The following is a 24,888-nucleotide window of genomic DNA, read 5'->3' as shown; positions in this document are numbered from 1 at the left end:
AGACTAGCTCATTTTTTCCCCCAATGAGCTCTTGATTTTTCTCGGAGAAATTCCATTTGTACTGCACTTGGCTTGGGCTATCTGCATCACAATCAGCAGTGGCTGACTCATGCATGACAGAAGTTCTTTTTCTGACTGCCAAGTACTTCTCACGGGACACAAGAGCTGACAGCCAGCAAAACCATCAAGAAGAATGCTTAGATAGGTGTACTGTCCAGATGCTTTTTTGGGAGAACTGGACTCTTCAGCTGGGTAACTTTCAAGAGTGGATAGTTCTCCACAGAAACATACACAGAACAGGAAAAGTTCAAGCCGGTTCTGCCTGTGGTTGTACGTCTGTATGAGCTTTATGTGTGGACTGGAACAAATTGCTGCACATTCTATCCAAGGTAAACTGTCCTTGAGTATTTTTGAGCATGCTGCATTTTTACTTACAGTATTTATACTGTGGGATCATTGTAAGTTGAATAATATATTCCGCATTGTTTGTTCAGAGAGTAAAATTCAAAGTGATACTATTTAATTTTCCAAATACATTAGCAATTCATGATGTAAGTGAAAATACTTGAGAGCTTTTAAGTGTTTATGCATGAAACGCAACCAGTTAATTCAATGTAATTTGGACAGAACTATAGATAATACTTGATGGAGATAACGTGGAATTTTTTTGAATTTGATCAGAATCTTCATACTGAAATCTGAGCTTTTCCACAAAATGTTTTACATTTGACAATGTATAAAATGTATACCTGATATTTTTAACTAATGTGTGAAAATGAGACAATATTTGAACATAATAAGGAAATAATGTCCAAATTCTTCTTGAAGTTGTGTTGATTAGATCACTTTTCAAGTTTGCATATAATACTCAATATGAGATCATTGGTGAAATCTGGCAGTGGAATACAACAAGCCTATTAAGTTAAAAGTCTGAATATTTTTTAAGAACAGGGAGTTAGTACAGCTTCATTAATCTATTTGAAAGTGTATTTATCATAAAAAAACATTGTCAATGAACATATCCAGTCATCTACCTGCCTATACACAATTGTAAAGTACTGAATTGAATCACTTAATCTTTCCATTTTTGTACTGTAGCTCTGTAGGTTCTCTAACATACTCATTTATGGGTAGGACATAAGACACACTCAACATCACGGGAGCACCTGTGAAAATGAAGACAGTAGGAAGAGACTGTAGTCAACCACTGCAATCAGTGGGTGGGCATCTTGAACAAGTATAAAAGACTAGTGTAAAAGAAGGCACAAAAAGCACTCAAAATTTCAAATACTTCAAAAGTTTGTGTTGTACCTCGATTTAAAAGGGGGTGAAGGGTTAAACCATGTAATTGTGACCAGGTGGTTTGACTGCTTTTATGTATTGGAGTCCATTATAAGGTACATTTGGAAAGGCCCAGACTAGTCAGGGGAAGTTAGCATGAATGTGCGTCATGATTGGATTTCCTGAGGAGATAACAAGGTGTGTTAGTGACGGCAGTCATTTTAATGTGATCTTCATGAAGTTCAGCAAAGGTTTACCGAAGTCCTACATGGCAAGCTGGTGAAACAAATACAAACCATTGCAAATTTAAAGGCGAGTGGGGAGAATTGGATCTAAATCCAAAATATCTACCATTCTTTTGCCTCCACAGTTGCTGATTGACCCACTGAGTTCTTCCAGCAGTTTGAATTTTTGCACTAGATTCCAACATCTGCAGAATCAGGTTTACTATCACTGACATATACCATGAAATTTGCTGTTCTCTGGCAGCAGTACAGTGCAAGATATAAACATTTATTATGTTACAATAATAAATAAATAAACAAGCAAACAAACAGATTAAATAATTAGTGCAAAAGAGGAATAGTGAGCTAGTGTTCATGAAACATTCAGAAACTGGACGTCAGAAGGGAAGAAGCCGTTCCTAAAACATTGAGTGTGCATCTTAAGGCATTGGTACTTCATGTATGTCCAGGGTGTTGGGTATCCTTAATGATGGATGTTGCCTTCTTGAGGCATCTTGAAGATGTCCTCAATGGTGGGGAGCCTTGTGTTGTCCTGATGCAAGGTCTACGACTTGAAATGTTGATCATCTCTTTGCATCTTGACCTGCTGAGTTCTTCCTACAATTTATTTTTTGCCCCAAGCTACATCTACAGTTGGCTTAAAGGCAGGAAATAGAGATGATAATTGATAGATACTTTCATGACTGGAAGATTGCTATCTGTGAGATTCCTTGGAGCTAATATTCCAGTCCCACTCATACTGATCTAGAATTAATTTAGCACAGTAATGATTTTCCCAGCTGAATCAAAATTGTTAGTGAGATTAACAAAGGATGAAAGAAGTAGATTGTAGAAAGTCCCACAATCTCTTTAACTTCTTACCATCAAACAGAAGGTACAGTACTACAGAAATAAGGACAAGGACTGTTAGGCTGGGTAGTAGCTTCTTCCCCAGGCTGTGAGACTTCTCAACACCCTGCTACCACCCAGTACATATTACTTATGACAGTGCTAGTAATATTAATAATGTGGCATATTTACCTCTAGGTTGTACGTGTACTTTTTGTCAACTTGTACATCGACAGAATATTTTTGCATTATCTGTTACTTGTATTGGTATAATTGTGTGTTTTGTATGTGATATATATACTATGTTTTGCACCTTGGTCCTAGAGGAACATTGTTTCATTTAGTCTCATACTCGTGTACAGTTGAATGTCAATAAACCTGAGCATGTCCTTGAACTTGATGTGTACGGATCCATAACTGCTGTTGAATAGGTTGGAATATAGTTAAGATAACCTATGGGATCTTTCTTTATTAACCATGGTGCAAGGCACAAAGCATAAAGAGGAATGAAATCAGAATGACAAAGGAATTGGTTGTTGACTTCAGAAGGAGTAGCGGACTGCACGACCCCATTTACATCGGTGGTGTGCAAGTGGAACAGGTCAAAAGCATTAAGTTCTTCGGGATCAATATCACAAATGACCTGACTTGGTCCAATCAAGCAGAGTTCACTGCCAAGAAGGCCCACCAGCGCCTTTACTTCCTGAGAGAACTAAAGAAATTTTGCCTATCCCCTAAAACCCTCACTAATTTTTATAGATGCACTGTAGAAAGCATTCTTCTAGGGTGCATCACAACCTGGTATGAACGTTGTCCTGTCCAAGACCGAAAGAAGCTGCAGAAGATCGTGAACACGGCGTAGCACATCAAGCAAACCAATCTCCCGTCCGTGGACTCACTTTACACCCCACGCTGTCGGAGCAGTGCTGCCAGGATAGTCAAGGACACAACCCACCCAGCCAACAGACTTTTCGTCCCTCTTCCCGCCGGGAGAAGGTTCAGGAGCTTGAAGACTGGTACGGCCCGATTTGGGAGCAGCTTCTTTCCAATTGTGATAAGACTGCTGAACGGATCCTGACCCAAATCTGGGCCGTACCCTCCAAATATCCCGATCTACCTCTCGCTTTTTTTGCACTAACTTACTTACCATTTTTCTATTTTCTATTTATGATTTATAATTTAAATTTTTAATATTTACTAATTTTAACTATTTTTAATATTTAATATTTGTAATCCAGGGAGTGTGAAGCGCAGAATCAAATATCACCGTGATGATTGTACGTTGTGGTACCAATTGTTTGGCAACAATAAAGTGTAAAGTATAAAGTATAAACCCAAAACATTGACTCTGTTTCTCTCCCCATGGATGCTGTCTGATCTGCTGAGTGCCTCCCTGGTTTAAGATTTCCAATGCTTGCAGTTAGTTTTTTAATGATTTCCTTTACTGCAGAATGTAAAGTCATGCAAGAAATGTATTCAACATTAGTTAGACCAGAGCATAGTGACACAGCTAGCGTGTATGGCTACCATCCTGCAGCTCCAGTGACCCAGGTTCAATCCTGAGATCCAGTATTGCCTGTGTGGAGCTCGCACACTCTTCCTATGACCGAACTAGTGTTTTTTTGGCTGTTGCATATCCCCGAGCTGGGAAGACAACCTCTTCCTGTGCTGTATGTCTTTACGATTCTATGAGTATGCAGCTTGGATCACCACGTTACTGAAACAAGATGATTTCATTGAAGATTTATGAAGAGGTTACCAAGGCAGAAACATTTGTAGCTCTTATGATAGATGTGGTTGTTCCTTTGGGAGAGAAGAGAATGAGTGAGACTTAATTGAGATGTATAAAATTACAAGAGGCCACAATCGAGTGAACAGGAGAGACAAATTTCACTTAGCAGTGGAGTCAAAAGCCAGGGTAGAGATTTAAAATGATCCTATAGAAGATTAGAGGGGAGGTGAGTTTAAAAATATTTTCACCCCACAGGTGCTGGTGATGGGGATCTCATTGCCTGAAGAAGTGAGAGAGGCAGAAATTCTGATCACCCTTAAACTGTATTTCAAGTTCAAGTTTATTGTCATGGGCATGCTTACCCTGGGTACATATTAGATTAGATTATGAGAACACTCAGTCCTCTTTTATTGCCATTTAGAAATGCATACATGTATTAAGAAATGATACAATGTTTCTCCGGAGTGATATCACAGAAAACAGGACAGACCAAAGACTAATACTGACAGAACCACGTAATTATGGCATATAGTTACAACAGTGCAAAGCAATATCATAATTTGATGAAGAACAAACCATGGGCACGGTAAATAAAGTCTCAAAAGTCCCCGAGTCGATCGACTTCCGAGTCCCCGATAGCAGGCTGCAAAAGGGAGAAACTCCCTGCCATAAACCTCCAGGTACCGTCAACTTGCCAATGCCTTGGAAGCAGCCGACCACAGCCGACACTGAGTCCATCCGTCCGAAAACTTCGAGCTTCCAACCAGCCTCTCTAATACAGCCTCCCGAGCGCCATCCTCTGCCGAGTGCCTTCGACCTCTCCCCGGCCGCTGAAACACGCAAAGCCGAGGACTTCGGGGCCTTCAGCTCCGGAGATACTGGTTACCACACAGTAGCAGCGGCAGCGAAGCTGGCATATGCCATGAAATTTAGGGTTTTTTTAGGTTTTTTTTGCAGCAGCACAGTACATTACAAACTTGACAGCCCTAAATTAACTTCAACTTATATTAACATAAATTAGTTAACTTACAGTCACAATAAACAAATATGAACATAACAATATCAGTATAAGTTGAGGGAAAATAGACCAAGGTAAAAGGAGGGTTTTACAGGTTGATTCAAGAACCTGATGACAGTGGGGACGAAATTGTTGTTGAACTACACCTGTTCCTTCACTACCATTCAGGGCCACAACAGTTCTTCCAGGTGAGGCAACACTTCACTTGTGAGTCTGTTGGCTCATCTACTGTATCCAGTGCTCCCAGTGTGGCCTCCTGTATATCGCTGAGCACCTATGGTGTGTCCACCAGATAAAGTAGGATCTCCCAGTGGCTACCCATCTTATTCCCACTTCTCTTTCCCATTCCAGTATGATCCGGTCTGTGTAGCTTCCAACCTGATGACATTAACATCGATTTCTCAAACTTTTGGAAATGCATACCCCCCTTCACCATTCCCCATCCCCTTTTCCCTCTCTCACCTTATCTCTTTGGCTGCCCATCACCTCCCTCTGGTGCTCCTCCCCCTTTTCTTTCTTCCATGGCCTTTTGTCCTCTCCTGTTAGATTCCCCCTTCTCCAGCCCTGTATCTCTTTCCCAATCAACTTCCCAGCTCTTTAATTCATCTCTCTCCTACCTGGAGGTGAACTGCAACAAGTTTAGGACAGTTAGTTTGCATGAGCACAAATAACAATAACATGAAGACACCAGAAACCGTGAACAAGTGTCCGTAATTTGTTATGAACAGCAACTATAGAGCATGAAGTACTTATGCTGTTTACTGACAGGATGAATTCATCACAATAACAAGCAATCTGTTGGAGTAAATCAGCAGGTCAAGTTGAATCTGTGGGGAGAAAGGAAATGTTAATGCTTTGGGTCAAAACCTTGCTCAAGCCATGACTCAAAATATGGACATTTCTTTTACTTGCAGAGATGATGCTTGATCCATTGAGTTATTGCAGCATATTGTTTGATGCTCCAGGTTCCAGCATCTGCAGACCCTTACAGCTCCGAGCATATTTAAGTATTGTACAACATCAATACACTGCAATATGATAGACAGAATACGGTGGAAATCAATGCCAGCGAGCTCATCAAGTGAATCTGCTGGTCACATGATCACACAAAGTCAGTGTGTGCAGCTCTGTGTGAATCTGCTGGTCACATGATCACACAAAGTCTGTCTCCCCATCACAGAGCGTATACCAAGGCTTGCAGAGGTGCTGAAGATGTTCTTCAGGATATTGCCTGAATGTGAGTCTGGACAAACTAGGATTATTTTCTCAAAAACATTGAAGGCTGAGGGGTGACCTGATAGAAGTTTACAAAATTATGAAAGGCATAGAAAGGGCAGCTTCTCTTACCCGGAGTGAAAATATCTTTTAAGGTAAGAGAGGTGACTGTAAAAGAGATTTATGATACAAGTTTTATCTAACACTGAGAATAGGAGGTGCCTGGATTGCTCTGCCAGGGGTAGTGGTGGATGCAGATATGATAGAATATTTGAAAGATATTTAGATGGGCACGTGAACAGGTAGGGAGTAGAGGAACCTGAATATATGCAGGCAGTTAGAATTAGTTTAAAATGTTAGCATTATTGACGCAAATACTGTAGGCTGAAGGTCTTGTTACCATGCTGTGCTGTTCTTTGTCCTACGGTCTGAATATTTCTGAGCTCTTGTCTCTATACATTTATGCTTAATTTTACTGGAAGCTCCTTTTTCTGAATGCTGGTATTGGTGACACAAAGAAACAGGCAGCACAGTAGCACTGACACCTCACAGTTCCTATGACCTGGGTTTAATCGTGACCTCCAATGTTCTCTGCGTAGGGTTTACACATTTTCCCTCCGACTATATGGGTTTCCACTGGGTACTTTAATTTTCTCCAACAGAAAATTGTACAATATGAGCCCTTCAGCCAACGATCTAGTGCTGACATTTTAACCTACTCCATTATCAACTGAACCCTTCCCTCCTACACAGCGCATAACTTTCCATTTTTCTTTCATCTATGTTCCTATCTAAGAGACTCTTAAATGCCCCAAATGCATCTATACTGGCAGACACATCCCAATCTCCACCCGGCTAACACGAATCATCTGCCACGTTTCTAACTCATCCCCTGCAGTCCACTTAAACCCAGCTCTCGTCCACAATCCTTGTTCACTTATTCAAACCAACCATGCTCCTAGTCTTCAGTTGCTTTGTCATGTTAACTATCCATTATCTCTTGTTTCAGGGCCCCTTGTGGCTTGTTATTATGCAGTTTATCAGTAAAGTTATTGCTCACTGCTAAATCATCTCTGCTGCTCTGCATTTGGGTCGTCTCCTCTACATTTCCCGACAGGGTGGGTGAACTGGTGATTTACTTAGCAGAATATGCTCGCCTCAAGGAAGTCATCAGCTGACATGAACACATGATGCAGGAGCAGCAGAAAACCATTGACCATCTGTTCGTCACTCTCAACCAACTTTCCGTCTTATTACAGCAACGCCATGCCAGTCAACCTCCCTCAGAGCCATGGATCCTGGTGCCCAAACACATTGACAGATCCCCATCCTGATGCCTCACTTCCTGTCCCAGTGCACCTTTCACTTCGAGTTGTAGCCAGCTCTGTATTCCATGGACCGAGCCAGACTGCCTTTGTCATCTCTCTAGACTGAGTATGCTCGGATCTGGCCTACCGCTAAATGGGTCAATAAAACCACCATCTGCAAGAAGTATGAGGGTTTCACTGCTGAGATGCGCTGAATTTTCAACCATCCAAGAAGTAGAAAGGAGAAGGCAGATTGGATACTTGGCCAGTCCCAACACTTAACGCTTCGTGCTGGATTACACGGAGGAATTCACAACCCTCGCAGTGGAGTGTAACTGGGATGGAAAAGTGCTGCTGGCCCATTACTGTCACAGACTCTCAGACCACTTGAAAGATGAACTGTCTACCTGGGAAATACCGAACAACCTTCAAAGCCTTATCGCTCTGGCTGTCCATGTTGACAAGGGTCTTATGGAACAACCCTCTACATCATCAGCCAGCACCCCAGTTCCATTCCCAGAACAATTTCAGGCTGCAGAACCCTCATTATCAATGCATCCAGAACCCATGCAGTCAGAGAGAACTCTCTTAACCCCCAGAAAAGCATGAACATCAGTGGAGAAACAACTTGTGCACTCACCGCAGAGCCACTCTGTCTGTGAAAACAACTCCACCAGGTAGAGATGAGGGGGTTTTTATCTGGAAAGCACTCTCCAGTCTCTCATTCCAGCACCGATGCCTGACTCACCCCCTCCATCCTCCTCCACACCCCAACAGCTCTATGCACACAGGAGACTCTGGTGGATTCCAGCGCATCAGACAACTTTCGAGACAGGACTCTATGTGTGCACTGTGGACTCCCCACCGAGCCTATCTCTCACCCCTTCTGCAGTACGGCCATTGACAAATGTCCTTTGGTGTTTGGGATAGTCAGAGTGTGCTCACAGGCTGGGCATTTGAGTATCGGGGAGTACTGTGAATCCACCCAGTTCCTCCTTATTGACTCACACAACACTCCTCTCATCTTGAGTAGCCCCTGGTCTCTACTCACAACCCTCACTTCGCCTCATCATCTGGTTCGCTGCTGAGGTGGGGACCCACCTGCCTGCAAACTCAGTTTGTAGGGTAATGTAGTTGGTGGAAACGCACATAATTCATAACCACTAACGATGAGTTGGGGTTCACTTTAAGAGGCTGGTCTGACGTGATGATATGGTAACGTAAAGGACTTCAACACAATTTGCGTTCAGGTTTTGATGTTCAATAAATATGTTGTTCTCTTTCTTTTTTGTAAACTTTAAATGCCTCACATCAATTCACTTGCAAAAACCTACAAGATGTTCATGCTGTACATCTGAAGATGGAGTAAACCCTCAACTTCACCAAACTCCAGCAGGAACACTACGACTTAGCCATCAACCTCAGTAAAAGGAAAGTGAGAACCTGCTGCCTCACAGACCACACGGCTGTGCAATCACTCCCCCCGAGGTCATCTGTTCTCCCCCTCCCCTCTTGAGGCGAAGCCATTAATGACTACATTGCTGAAGCACTACAGCATGGCTTCATTCAACCAGTGCAGGATTATTCTTTGTCTAAAAGAAAGTTGTGGGTCTCTGTCCCTGCATTGATTATCATAAACTCAACAAAATCACCATTAAGTACTGCTACGCTCGCCCCTTGATTGATAGCACATTTAAAACACGCCATGGGGTCCAGATCTTTACCAGACTGGAGTACGTACAACCTAATCTGCAACCACCAGGGGGATGAGTGGAAGATGGCATTTATAACACCCACTGGCCACCACGAGTACTGCCTTTCAGAATATCCAACACTTCAGTCATTTCCCAAGCCATCATTCAAGAGATTTTCTGAGACGTGCTACACAGCTATGTGTTTGTCTACCTCAACGACACCCTAATCTTCTCCAAGGAACGCCAAGACCACATCCGTCACATCTGCACAGTCCTTCAATGTCTCCTCGAAAGCCAACTCTACTGCAAGTTAGAGAAGTGCCAGTTCTGCATCCCAGTCATTTCCTTCCTGTGTTACATCCTTTCACCCCAAAGCATAACCACGGACCCAGAGAGGTTGTCTGTTATCATTGAATGGCCCCCCCATACTGTTCCCTCAATCAGCTACATCACTTCTCGGGCTTCTCCAACTTCTACAGTTGTTTCCTCAGCCAAATTACTGTGGCTCTTACCTCCCTCACAGATAATCAGGTCTGTTGGCACAGACAATGCTTTTGAGGAGTCAAGGGACATTTCACCACCACTCCTGTTCTCTGCCATTCAAACCCCTCTGGAAGATTTGTGGTAGAGGTGGATGCATCTGATAGGCACTGGGGCCATCTTCTCTCAGTGATGACCAGCTGAGAGGATGTAATTAAATCTTACACACTGCTGGGTTAATTGGTGACTAACTTGTGTGTAAGTGAGTAGTAGAATCTAGGGGCAGTGGAGAGAATGAAAATGTTTTTTTATAGGTTATGTGTAAATGGATTCTTGTTTGTCAGTGTGAACTCAGTACTCTGAGGATATTATTTCTATTCTGTAAGATTCTTTCAAAGAAAGACTGCATTTCTGCAGCACTTCACAAACCTCAAGTGCCTCAAATGCTCTGTAGAAACTGAAGTCCTTTTTGAAGTGTTGTCACTGTTCTACAACGGGAAACATGACAGCCAATGTGCTTGCAGCAAGCTCCCACAACCTGTCACATGAGAATGATCAGAATCTGATGCTGATTGAAGGATAAATACAGGATGTGACACAAGGAGAAACTACCCTGCTGTTCTTCAAGATTGTGTCCTGTGCTCTCCATATTTTGATGGAGAAGGCAGGCACGAGTTAGCACTTGAGATGCAGGCTACAGAGTGCAGCTTCCTTCAGTTCTGCAATGTAAGCCCACATGGTCACAGTCAGGTCTCAGGAATTGACCTTGAGTGGGTAACATATTCACTCAGAGCTGAGAGTTGTACTTACTGAGCCACAGCTGACATTTTGTAAAGGAAACATCTTGTCAGTATGTTATAGTACATTGAAGTATTGCATTTAATCTGAGTTGTATATGATTCACTTCTATATTAAAGGCTGAAGGATATGTGTGATTTTTTTATGAAAGGGTCTTTATGAAACCTTTAAAATCTTGGCACTGAGCTACAGAACGAAAATCATCAAAATTCAAAACCTTCACTGTAATTTTTATCCCATTTTTCCTGGAAGAGGATTATTCCAGCAAAGCTTGAGACTTTGACAGATTCCGGGTCAAAGAAGCCATTTTGATTGGCAACCCTATCAACAATTTCAACATTCACTCCCTCTCCCATCAATGCACAGCGAGTACAGTGTGCATCATCTACAAAATACACTGAAGTTACTCTGACAATGACTCTGCATCTTGGCAACCAAGGACAAGACTACTGGGAACATAGAAATCCCACCGCTTGCAAGTTGCATACGATTCTAATTTAAACCCACATTCCCAATCCTTTGTTGCTGCAGAGTCTAAATAGTGGAACACCTTTCCCAACATCACTGTAGGAACGTAATATGTTGGAGGAACCTCGTAGCATTATGGACCTTCCCCACAAAGTCTTTTTAATTTCAGTTCTCACAATCTTCCTTACAACGTACCTCATTATGATATTGCCCTATTTTCGGCCTGCACTGCGCATCCCCTGTAACTGTAACACTCTGTTGGATGCTGTTCCTCAGCATTATTTCTCATTATTGTTTAATATTATTTTCCACAAAAAAAAATCCAGATCAATAGCAAAAAGAAATGATGCTGGATGAAATCAGCAGGTCAGGCAGCATCGGCAGAGGAAAATGGACAGTTGAAATTTCGGGACGAGAGTCTGAAAGATAGAGGGGAGGTGGGCAGTATAAAAGAGTGAGCAGGAGGGGTGTGGCAACAGCCGGCAAGCGATAGGTGGATCTAGGTGAGAAAGGATGAAAGGCAGATGAAGGAGGGAAGGATGGAAGTAGCAAAGTAGGCTAAGAGGAGAAAGGTGGAGACAGTAAAGGGGTGAAGATGATGGAATCTGAAAGGACTGCAAGGTGAAGCAGCGAAACGAATAAAGGAGGTGGGATACGCGGAGGGAGTTGTAAACGAGACAACGAGAAATGTGTGGATGATGGGCAGGTGGAATGGGTGGAGATGAGAAAGAAACTTGGGGCTGGATGATAAGAGGCTAAGTGTAGGAGGATCTGTGTAGATCAGGAGGAGAGAGAAAAGAGGTAGGAGAGTAGGCTACCTGAAACAGGAGAATTGGAGAAACTGTTCTAATATCTTCATCAGAAGTAATTCAGCAATTTAAAAGGTGAAATGAGCACTAAATGTTTCTTTACCTTAAGCACCCTATTCAAATTAGGTTCATTACCAACTCCCAATCTAGAATTATCTTTCCCCTAAGTGGGCTCAACCACAAGTTGCTCTAAAAAGACATCTCATAAGCGTACTACAAATGGCCTCTCTTGGGATGCAGCACCAACCTAGTTTTCCCAATCTACCTACATATTGAAATCCCCCATTGCTATCATAACATTGTCCTTTTGACAAGCATTCTCTATCTCCTGTTGTAATTTGTAACCCCCGTACGAGCCTGTATATAAGTCCCTTCAGGGTCTTTTTACCATTGCAATTTCTTAACTCTACTTACAAGGATTTACATCAACTAATCCTATATCACCTTTATGTAAGAATTTGATTTCATTTTTTACCAACCGAGCCACCCTACATCCTCTGCCTACCTTTTGATACAAAGTGTATCAGTGGTGCGCAAGTGGAACAGGTCAAAAGCTTTAAGTTCCTTGGGGTCAGTATCACAAATGATCTGACTTGGTCCAACCAAGCAGAGTCCACTGCCAAGAAGGCCCACCAGCGCCTTTACTTCCTGAGAAAGGTAAAGAAGTTTGGCCTGTCCCCTAAAACCCTCTTTTTTTAGATGCACCGTAGGGTGCATCACAACCCAGTATGGAAGTTGTCCTGTCCAAGACCAGAAGAAGCTGCAGAAGATCATGAACACAGCCCAGCACATCACACAAACCAATCTGCCGTCCTTGGACTCACCTTACACCGCACGCTGTCGAAGCAGTGCTGTCAGGATAATCAAGGACATGACCCACCCAGCCAACACACTTTTCATTCCTCTTCCATCTGGGAGAAGGCTCAGGAGCTTGAAGACTCGTACGGCCAGATTTGGGAACAGGTTCTTTTCAACCGTGATAAGACTGCTGAACGGATCCTGACCCGGATCTGGGCCGTAACCTCCAAATATCCGGACTTGCCTCTCGATTTTTTTTAGCACTACCTTACTTTCCATTTTCTATTTTCTATTTATGATTTATAATTTAAATTTTTAATATTTACTGTTGGTTTGTATTCCGGGGAGCGGGAAGCACAGAATCAAATATCGCTGTGATGATTGTATGTTGTATTAATTGTTTGGCGACAATAAAGTATAAGGTATAAAGTATCCTTAGATGTTAAGTTCCCAACTATGATCTTCTTTCAGTGACGACTCAGTCATGTCCACATCATAGTTTAAACCTTCCCTAACCACTCTAGCTAACCTGCCTGCAAGGATATTGCTCCCCCTTGGGTTTAGGTAGATAGATAGATAGATATACTTTATTAATCCCAAGGGAAATTTGGTTTTGTTACCGCCACACCAACCAAGAATAGAGCGTGAATATAGCAATACAAAAACCCCCAACAATCAAACAACAAAATGCAAACTATGCCAGGTGGAAAATAAGTCCAGGACCAGTCAATTGGCTCAGGGTGTCTGACCCTCCACGGGAGGAGCTGCACGTTCGATGGCCACAGGCAGGAACGACCTCCCGTGCCGCCAAGTGTTGTATCACGGTGGAATGTGGCCGAAGTCCAACAGTAAAAAGTTCAATATCCAGTCTGCAAACACGTTCCTCGATCGTTCCTCGATTGTACCATCTGTTGTTAACTAGATCAGTAAGCACCCAACTTCTTTACGCTGACCGCTCTCAGTGCACTTCCGGTCAGCCAGAATGGTATTACCCACCGAACTCCTCTTCTTCAAAAGTCTCTGTTGTCTCGACCCAGTCCTCTTTCCTCAACTTTGTGATCCCCCTCTGCATCCTCTGTGTGTTTTCCTCCGGATTTCAACAGAGGTGTCCGCCACTCTGCTTGCTAAACCGGCCAGTATTTGCTGGTCCGTGGAATACACAATGAAACCTTGCTTCTGTCCCGCGTGTCGGGATGTAACCATTTCCAGCGCTAAAGAAAACCCAAATAAAACTCTCTCTACCAGCATGTTAGAGAGGGTGCAGCTTCGACGTGTTATCGCGAGAGAAAAAAATACAAAAAATAACATAAATTAAAAAGTAAGAAGAAGAAAGTAAGAATAGATCAGAACGGCTGTACCAGGCTGCATGCACGACCGGCACATGTCTACTTTGTACAGGTTATACTTCCCTCAAAAGAGATCCCAATGATCTAGAAATCTGAAACCCTGTCCCCTGCACCAACTGCTCAGCCATGCATTCATCTGCCAAATTATCCTGTTCTTACCCTCACTGGCAGATGTTCCAGACAGCATTCCAGAGATTACTACCCTGGAGATCCTGCTTTTCAGCTTTCTATCCAACTCTCCATATTCTTTCTTCAGGACCTTCACTCTTTTTTCTCCATATGTTGTTGGTACCAATATGTACCATGTTTCTGGCTGCTCACCCCCCCACCCCCAATTTAGAATGCTGTGAACCCAGTACAAAACATCTCTGATCCTGGCACCCGGGAGGCAAAATATCATTCGGGTTTCTTTTTCTCCTGTCTGTTCCTCTAACCTATGGAATACCCTATCACTAATGTACTTCTCTTCTCCCTCTTTCCCTTCTGAGCCACAGAGCTAGACTCAGTGCCAGTGCCAGAGACCTGCAGCTTCTCCCCGGTAGGTCATCCCCAACGACCCCCCAACAGTATCCGTGGCTTTATATTTATTATTCAGGGGAGCGGCCACAGGGGTACTCTGAACTGGCTGTGTATTCTTTGTCTTCTCCTGACAGTCACCCAGGGTACCTGCCTTCTGTGACTCTGGGGTGCCTACCTTTCTGTGGCTCCTAGCTATCACCTCCTCATTCTCCCGTGTGAGCCCATGGTCATCAAGCTGCAGCTCCAGTTCATTAACATAGTTTCTAAGAAGTTGCAGCTCGGTGTACTTCCTGCAGATGTAGTTATCAGGGAGACTTAAGGTCTTCCAAAGTTCCCACATCTCACACAGACAACATACCACTAACACTGGACCCCTCATTGCACTAGCTATGTACTGATAGACAAGGAAAGAGGAAAAAGTTTAGTAGAGACTTGCTTAGAACCTCTACCTGTGCTTTCCCAAGTCAGTTCTTGCTGAGCCTGCTGAGCAAAAACCTCCCACTATTGCTCTGGCCTGTTCCAGCAATAGCCACTCCGCTTAAACCTTCCTTCTTTTTCTTGGCTCAATTAAAACGTACTCCTGACAAGGCTTCTTCCTTTCAAATGGCTCATGCCTTGCATTGATGTTTCACTCTCACTCACTTATTGCTTCAAATTATGACTCACTTCCGATGAGTCTTGTTCTTTTCAAATTGCTCCCTCCTTGCATAAATGTACTAATGCCACTTACTTGGAACTAATACCATTGTTGTAGTAATACCAAATTTAGATTATATATTTTTATTTTTATTTATTACAAACAAACAAAAATGACACAAAAAATACAGCACATCCACAAAAACCACAACCATAACAAAATCAAATTAAATATTGAGCAGCAAAAGTGAGAAAAATATAAAGGCAAATGTAAACATACACAGCAGAGGTTCACCACGCCAAAAAAACCTCAGTTCTCACCCCGTGAGAAAGTCCATTACAGGGCCCCATATCCTTTCAAAGATGTCTCCTCTGTCCTCATTATATAGTCTCAGTCTCTCTGAATGTAAAGTATTTGCCAGTTCTCTCAGCTACAGATCGTATGTAGGCAGAGTCCATTTTCCACATTTGCAGGATTAACTTCTTAGCAATCACCATTCCAAATAATACAGCCATTTTTCATACATATTGGCTGAAGATAGGGAGCTTGTTACTCCAAGGATGGCTATGAGCAGGTCTGGTTCCCAGCGCTTCCCAAAAGCCTCAGAGAAACAGTGAAAAATACTTTTCCAGTATGCATAAAGTTTACAACATGACGAGAATGAATGTGACAAGTTGCCGTTCACAGATTTACATCTATTACAACTGGTGAAACATCAGGGTAGAAACTGTGCAACTTTTCTTTGGAATAATGGAGTCTATGTATTGTTTTAAACTGTATAAGTCTGTGTCTGACATTGACCGAACAAGCATGTATACTCTTTACACACTCATCCCAGACCTCCTCTGTCAGTTCTATACCCAATTCATCCACCCACGCCTGTTTAAAACCTGCAGTATTCACGCGAGCTCCATTATGTAGGATCTGATAAAAATAGGATACCAGACTACGAGTAACAGGATCAAATTTATTTATTGCCTCCAGGAACTCATGTTTGTCTAAAACTTTGAAGTTAGGTATATATTTCCTAACATAATCTCAAATTTGTAAATATCTAAAAAAACTAGATGCAGGGATATTGTAAACTGCTTGTAACTGCGCAGATGAGCCAGAGTTTCCATTAATATATAGGTCACCTGCACTGCAGATGCCTCTCTGTTTCCAGGTAGAAAAAACAGTATCATTCAGGCCAGGCAAAAAGGAATGATTGTCACAAATCGGAGTGTCAATATAAGTTTTTGGGGCCTTAATGTTTAGTTGAATCTGCTTCCAAATTCTTATAGCGCTGCCAACCACGAAGCTGTTACTAAAATGTGACTTATTAACTGCAGTGGGGCTATTAAGGAGAGCTGGTAAGGAAGTCTTCTTACAAAGCATTTGCTCTATGAGTAACGATATTATTGGAAATAATATCACTTGTGTACTGATACCACCTTATTCTCTATGCATTCCCATTAACTCTCCCCCAGCTTCTACTCTTCACCTTCAACTTACAGTGACCAAATAAGCTACTAGCATGCAGTCTGACAGCAGTTCAAACCCTGCCCACATGCTCCAGCTCCACTAATCTTTGTGAGCCATCTTCAGATTCAACCCAACCTCAGTTAAATTTTCTTCCTCCTACCCCAGTCCAGACAGGTGGAGGTCGAAAAGCAGACAATGTTTCAGGTCAAACACTTTTTGTCAGAAATAGACAGGAGGCAAAAGAAGCTTTCTCAGTTGCAGGAGGGTTGTAAATTTATACACTCCTTTATTATTGTCACATGTACCAAGCTACAGTGAAAAACTTCTTTTGCATATGACACATGCAGTTCCGTTTGTTACAACATTACATTGATAGTACAAGGCAAAACAATAACAATGCAGAATAAGGTGTACAGTAACAGAGCAAGTACAGTACAGGGTAGATATCATAATGAGGTAGAGTGTAAGATCAAGATTCCATCTTATCAGGCTAGAGAACTCTTCAGTAGTCTTATAATAGCAGGATAGAAGCTGTCTTTGAGTCTGGAGGTATACTATTTCAGGATTTTGTATTTTTTGTGCAATGACAGAGGGGAAAAGGGTACAGGGTAGGAGGCATCTTGCTGGCTGCTTTACCGAGGCAGCAAACAGTGTAACAGAATCCATGGAAGGGAGTCTGGTTTCTGTGTGATGGGTAAACATGAGGTAACCATTGGGATTATCAAGGAGCAACGTTATCTGGTCATTGAGTGAATGCAGCAGTTACAGAGAGTTAACAGAACATTGATAGATGAATGCAGGAATGTGAAATGCTAAACACGAGGCCTTACCCAACTGATCAGAGTTGTCATGTTCTCTACTCCCAGAACAAAATAAGAAAAAAAAAGAAAACAAAGGAAAGCTAATATTGAAGGTGGATGGCTTAAACAGACGGAGTTCTTGAAGTCATTATTGAGATCAGAAAGCTACAGTGTGCCCAGACAGAAGATGAGCTGCTGTCCATTACATTTGCTTTGGGCCCTATTGTAACAGTACAAGACATCGTAAGCTGTTGGAGTAGGGTGTTGGTATTGGTTTATTATTGTCATATGTACCAAGATGCAGTGAAAAGCTTGTCTTGCAAACTGTTTATATAGATCAAATCATTACACAGTGCATTGTGCAGTCCAGACAAACAATTAAGTACTAGATCATAATGAGGTAAATTGCAAGGCCATGAAACTATCTTATCATGTAAGAGGTCTGGTAACAGTGGGATAGAAGCTCTCCTTGAACCTGGTGGAATGTGCTTTCAGGCTTTTGCATATTCGGCCCAATAGGAAAGGGGAGAAGGAAGAATGTCTGGGGTTTGTGGGGTCTTGGATTATGCTGGCTGCTTTACTGAGGCAGTGAGAAGTGTGGAAAGAGTCCACAGAGGTGAGGTTGGTTCCTGTGATGTGCTGAGCTGAGGGCAGTCAACTCAGCCAGGGGTTGTTGCTGTATTTGGAAATAACTGTATCTACTGTGTGACCATATGGAGTCCTGTTCTGCTCCCAAAGCAGTGCATAGAAGATAGAGCAGTGTAGTGCAACACAGGAACAGGCACTTCAGCTCACAAAACCTGCACTGTCTAAGATGCCGTTTTAGACTAAACCCATTGCCTACACATGGGCTAGATCCCTCTATCACAACTACTTTCTTGTAAGACAATTACAATAAACCTAATTCTGATTCTGCCTGCCTAAATACCTCATATAATTTCAATATTTGGGCATCATCAAGCTGCAGTTGTAAAAGGAATGGAAGAGGGTCAATTTATTGATGAGATGTAGCATTACCTACTGACCAAACAATATATCAAGGCACAGTCACTAAAGCACACTCTAAAGTCCTGCCCTGGACCTGGTTATAAAGGATGGCCTGAAGACATCTATTCCATGGGCACAAATGCTGTCAACGGTGCTGTGGAACCAAAACACATCCTCTCTGCCATTGCTTTCTCTGGACATGTAAAGGAAGAAGAAAAAATAAAATTATTCCCAAAGTCCTCAGAATTTTTCTCGCTGCACCAGTCTCTGGACAATCCTGACCATTCTCCAAAATCTTCTTACCCTTCCTTCCTCCTGGAGTCAATCCTTCTGGCTTCCCCGCCACCCCCCCCCCCCGCCACCCTGTCCCATTTCTTCATTGCATATATTGGTCTCTCCGCTTAAAATGCCTTCAGAAGAATGTCCACTTTTAGTGTATCCCCCTTTCAGTACAAATCTTTTCATTGTTCCACCAGATATCCCCCTACACACAGATTCCAAATCTAAGGCTCTTCTCCAGGCAGAGGTTACAAGGATCATTGATTGGATAAGGAAGGAGAATCTGTTTTCAAAAAAGCTGATGTTCAGAGACACAAATCAGTGGTTGTTGAGACAAGATCAATACAAAGAAAACAAAATATGTTATGAATTAATGCCTGTAAAGGTAATGGAAGCAAATACACCAGTGATGGCTTTGAAAAAGAACTTGAACTAATCTCTGGATGTAGTTAGGATAACAGAAATATAGTGTAGATTTGCCTGGGAATTGGGAATCGTCTAATAAGACGGAGATACAGAGATCGACTTTGTATTCTCTAGAACCAAGAGCATATATCTGCCTAAGTGATATGCCAGTCAGGGCATTACGGTATGCAGAGAAAGCTGTTGCCCATGCAACAGGCTTCCCCTCTCCATGCAGCTGATGAATCCAATGCAATTTGGCACCAGGGGCAATGCAGGAATTGCGAGTCAATGTTGAACTCAATGTAGGATTGCCTTAGGGACTCCAGTTTTGACTTTTTCCATAGGCCTTCCTCATGAGTGGGTAATGGTTCCACTGAGCCTAGTAGCTAAGCCACACATGAAGACCAGGAGCTGGACTCAGTTGTCAGAGGCTATTTGACATGTATGCCATTGGGAGCATTTTAATAGTTGGTGGGAGCTTATGCCCACTACCACACTTGGCTATAACAACCTTATAACAACCTAAAGAGTCCTATTGACATGGTCCTATTGAAGGATAAAGTGGAGGTGACATGTCCTCTGACAGGAGTGAGTTGGTCTGGGCATCACAGTCTCAAAATAAGGGGTAAAGATATGGAAAGAAACCTCTTCACTCAAAGGAGTGAGCTTTTTGAATTCTCATTACAAGAGGGCTGAGGACACTCAGTCACTGTGTGTATTCAAAGTTTAAAGTTCAAAGTAAATTTATTATCAAACTACATATCTGTCACCATTTTCTTGCAGGCATATTCAATAAATCCATAATAAATATTAACTATGATAGAATCAATAAAAGACCGAACCAACTTGGGCCTTCAACCTGTGTGCAAAAGATGATAAACTGTGCAAATTGAAAAAGAAAGAAATAATAATAATAAATATTGAAGCAATAAATATTGAGATCAAAAGATGAAGAGTCCTTGAAACTGAGTCCATAGATTGTGGGAGCATTTTAATGATGAAGTGAAGTTATCTCTTGTTTCATGAGCCTGATGGTTGAGGAGTAATAACTATTCATGAACCAGTTGATGAGAGTCCTGAGGCTCCTGAACCTTCTTCCTGATGGCAGCAGCAAGAAAAAAAACATGTCCTGGGTGGTGGGGGTCCCTGATGATGGATGCTGCTTTCCTGTAACAATGCTTTGTGTAGACATGCTCTGTGATGGAGAGGGCTTTACCTGTGATGGACTGGGCTGTATCAGCTACTTTTTTGTAGCATTTTCCATTCAAGGGCATTGGTGTTTCCATACCAGGCTCTGATACAGCCATGCAATATACTTTCCATTACATACAGTATCTATAGCAGTTTGCCAAAGTTTTAGATGGTATGCCAAATTTTTGTAAACTCCTAAGGAAGTAAAGGCACTAACATGTTTTCTTTGTAAATGCACTTATGTGCTGGGCTGAGGGCAGGTCCTCCAAAATAATAACTCAGAGGAATTTAAAGTTGCTGACCCACTCCAACTCTGATCCTGTGATGAAGATTGATTCATGGACCTCCAGTTTCTTCCCGCTCATGTCAATAATTAGCTCCTTGGTCTTGTGCTGATATTGAGTGAGAGGTTGTTATTGTGGCACCTCTCAGTCAGATTTTCAGTCTCCCTTCTATATGCTGATTCGTCATCACTTTTGAATCATCGTTAGACCATGGTCTCATCAGAAAACTTAAATTCGACATTGGAGCTGTGCCTAGCCAGAAGTTAAAAATAATAAAAATATTCAATATTCAGGAATATACCATTAGTGCAGGGAAGTGGAACTGAGGTATTATCAGCTATTCCTGCTTCTAGTTCCTATTTTCTTATAATTGCTAAAGTACTCACGAAAGATGAATTTGTAAGTTAGTGTGTAAACAATATACTCATTACTGTGTTAGAAGTGTCTGATACTCAGGTAAATAGTTAGTGAGATATCTGATCTTTGTGAAGATATTGTTTAAAGTGTGTGTACTTTTTTAAATACCAAAAAGCATCTTATTACAAGAAAGAGAAAAACTTACAAAAGGAGATGATTACATTTAAAAGAAGTTTAACCAGTGAGTAGTGAACCCATTTTGGACAAGGGAAACAAAGTCAAAAACAATTTTATTCAGAGAATACAATTAACTGTGCAATGTCAAACAGATTATTTTGCAATAGGACTCTATAATACTTTAAAACGTTACATAGGCATCCATTATGAAGTTCAACAAGCAGTAAATAAAAATATCTTCAATAATAAAATATCATAGCACTGGACAAAGGTAATTAATGTCATTAACCCATAGCAATGCCATCAAGTGTCACATTTAAATACACTTAGGATGTAATCACTTTAATAAAAACTGAAATAGCAATTTTGTTATACGTAGAACTCAAGGACTCTGCCAGAATTACTAAAATCACATTTTTGCTTCAGCAATTCTTTATTACTGCTACTAACTGACACATAAAATTAATATATTGGGATGTGTATTTGTTTGTTACTTGCTGGGTAAACATATTAATGGTGCTACTGAGAACACTATATTCTATCCTGGTCTTTTTGCTGATCTTTACTGATCTTTATGGATCTGCAGAAGTTATGAATATTTTCGTTCGAAGTTACTAGTGGTATCCTAGATCTATGCTCGTAGGTGGTCCTATGCACCATTAGTCTTGTGTTCACCGACCCATTCCGTGAACATACAGATTTTATAACTCACCACATTGCTTTCAGATCTCCCCACGGACTCATTCTATGGTATCCCTGAGGCAAATGCAGTCAGTTGCAATTCACAACTTCAATTGACCCTGACACCAACAGTTGCCTAAAATCTGGACCTTTGTCTTAACCCGCTCCATTGCTCTGCCCCTTTCATTTTCTCTAGGATATCCTTTAAAACCTGCTCATTTTTCAAAAAATCTGAGCAACACTTTGAGATGAACTACCATGACAAAAGCTCTTTGCAAGCAAAAAGATGAGCAATATATTTGGCACAAAATCACACTAAGTCAAATGTTCGGTTGGTAAGTAGGTTTTATCAATGTCGTTCAAAGAAGGGGACCTCTAGTTGGTCTGGCCTATATCTGACTCATAGCCCATCAACTTGGTTGACCCTTAACTTCCTCCTCATTTCACGACACATGCACACACACACATTACTTTAAAAATAAGGATAGTTAAGATTAGCTTATCTTTCTTGAAATTACTCTTTCTTTCCCTTTCATAAATTTTAAAAATTCATAAAGCAAACATAATACATTTCTCAATTCTGGTTCAAATTTAAGATAAGCACACACAGATTTCATCTTCAACTGAAATGAGACAATTTCTGTCCTTGCTTTTGATGCTTATTAAGCAAGACGAAGCTTGCTCACACATGAAAGAAGTTGAAAACTGCAACAAAATGTTAATTGCTTTCTAATGAATGGCTGGATACTCTTTTTTTCACAGAAATTCAGAACTTGTCCAGGGGCAAGTCAGTAAATCTCATCTTAAGTGCACGATCGGAGTGCAGCTCACAAAGTTCTTCCTCTTCTCTCAAAGTCAAGTTCTCAGGCTAAGCAGAAGATTCAGAGAAATGGTCCCTCATCCAGTCGTACACTTGTGTTCAAAGGGAGGGAAAATAATGCTCAATCTTCTTCTGTAGTTCTTCCAGGTGGTTTTCAATAAGACTCATGATTTTCTGATATCCTTCCTCCCTCTCAAGCCCAAGCAACAGTGGAAACATTTCAAGTTTTCCTTTTACAACATGATTTTTCCAAGTTTCAATTCCTTCTAAATCCAAGAATCTTGTAACTTGAAGTCAAAATATTTTCTCCAGGGTCTTGCAGATACTTGTTCAACTAGTTCATGTGATGAAAATGTATGTTACGTGGCTATTTTCAACAACCATTCTTCATCTTCAAAGCAAAGTCTGGCCTAGTGTTTTCTTGAAAGTACTCCTGCAATTCACCTTTCAGCTCAAATGCCCTGTCGAGAACTCTTCCTCTGCTAAGCCACCGGATTTCTGTCTGTAGCAGGAGATTGCTGTGCTCTTTGTCCAGGTTTTCACATGGTTTTTCAAGTGAAACTGGTATTAAAGCTACTAAATAACTTGTGTCCTGATTTCTTTTACTGACTGACTTTATTTTGTTTGTTTTGAGAATCCAATAGTCGTTTAATTAATCAGCATTTTACATGTCATACAGCTGTGATTTGTAGTTAAGTGTCTTTACAATGTTACTAGAGCCTTTGCTACATTTGAAAGTTGCTTTCCACAGACTAGGCACATGGAATAGGACAACTTGGAACAGCAGATTGTGTAAAACCCATTGATAAGTAGTTTTCATTGTAAAGATGGATTTTTTCTGTCTGGTGTTGTACTAGTAAAGTGAAAAGACTCAGAAAGTTCTGATTCTTCATCAATCGCCTTAATCAGAATTGTCCGTAGGCCTAAAATTCTCTTCTTCCGCCTCACACCTCCTCTACAAAAATGGCCATGTTGGACCATCTTCAGAATGAAACTTTCACTCCAATTTTCTACTATGCCAGTCATTTGTTCACTCCCATAAGTCAGTTGGTGGTGTGTAAGGGGAAGTTGGGGTGGGGGCTAATTCGGCAGGGAGAGGCTGATGTCATTCAATGCTTAGAAAGTGCACTGCAGGCTCCTCATTAGCCTACCGTCCTCTCCTCCGTGCAATACAGTGCTCATCAATTATCAGCCTACTGTCTTCTCCTCTGTTCAGTACAGTGCTCACCAATTATCAGCCTACCGTCCTCTCCTCCGTGCAATACAGTGCTCACCAATTATCAGCCTACCGTCCTCTCCTCCATGCAATACAGTGCTCACCAATTATCAGCCTACCGTCCTCTCCTCCGTGCAATACAGTGCTCACCAATTATCAGCTTACTGTCTTCTCCTCTGTGCAGTAAAATGCTCACCAATTATCAGCCTACTGTCCTCTCCTCCATGCAGTACAGTGCTCACCAATTATCAGCCTACCGTCCTCTCCTCTGTGCAATACAGTGCTCACCAATTATCAGCCTACCGTCCTCTCCTCTGTGCAATACAGTGCTCACCAATTATCAGCCTACCGTCCTCTCCTCTGTGCAATACAGTGCTCACCAATTATCAGCCTACTGTCTTCTCCTCTGTGCAGTACAGTGGTCACCAATTATCAGCCTACCGTCCTCTCCTCCATGCAATACAGTGCTCATCAATTATCAGCCTACCGTCCTCTCCTCCGTGCAATACAGTGCTCACCAATTATCAGCCTACTGTCTTCTCCTCTGTGCAGTACAGTGGTCACCAATTATCAGCCTACCATCCTCTCCTCCATGCAATACAGTGCTCATCAATTATCAATGGCCTCCTCTATCTTCCATCAAAAGCTGAGAATGGACTCAAGCAAATAAACACAGTCCATACTGGGCTGAGGGACCTCTAACGAAATTACTAAAGGGGCTGCTCGATCACTGCCCATCACTGCGAGTGCTGGCATTGCATGTTGCAAGAAGTTCAGAAAGTGATATTGATTTTTTAAAATCATGATCTCTCATAGATCCCCTAGTTGCCTCTCATGGAATCCTAGGGTTCTGTAGAACCCCAGTTGTGGAACCCTGATCTACTCTAGACCCCCAATCCATATCTTTTAACATATTGTTCAGCTCCTCCTTCAGCCTTCTCTGCTCCAAGGGAAATGGATCCACTGTCTCAATTCTCCTCCTTTAACCGAAAGACTCCTGGCCACATCTTGCGGCATTACCATGTGAGGTCCCTGGTGTTATTGTGTTCTGC

The 24,888-nt window shown here is 41.8% G+C and overlaps 1 protein-coding gene across 5 annotated transcripts in view; it reads left to right on the top strand.

Moving 5' to 3' along the window:
* The first annotated feature begins 240 nt into the window (after positions 1-240).
* The window catches only part of LOC134352492 (cadherin-7-like), a 145,879-nt gene continuing 121,231 nt past the window's right edge, over positions 241-24,888 (top strand). For all 5 annotated transcript variants that reach the window (XM_063059776.1, XM_063059766.1, XM_063059769.1 and 2 more), the window contains exon 1: positions 241-389. The gene's annotated coding sequence lies outside the window, so the exon portion shown is untranslated. The remainder of the gene's footprint in view (positions 390-24,888) is intronic.

The sequence above is a fragment of the Mobula hypostoma genome, chromosome 1, assembly GCF_963921235.1.
Source record: "Mobula hypostoma chromosome 1, sMobHyp1.1, whole genome shotgun sequence".
NCBI classification, from domain to species: Eukaryota; Metazoa; Chordata; class Chondrichthyes; order Myliobatiformes; family Myliobatidae; genus Mobula; species Mobula hypostoma.
The sequence above is the reverse complement of the archived record's forward strand: the minus strand, read 5'-3'. Positions and strand labels throughout refer to the sequence as shown.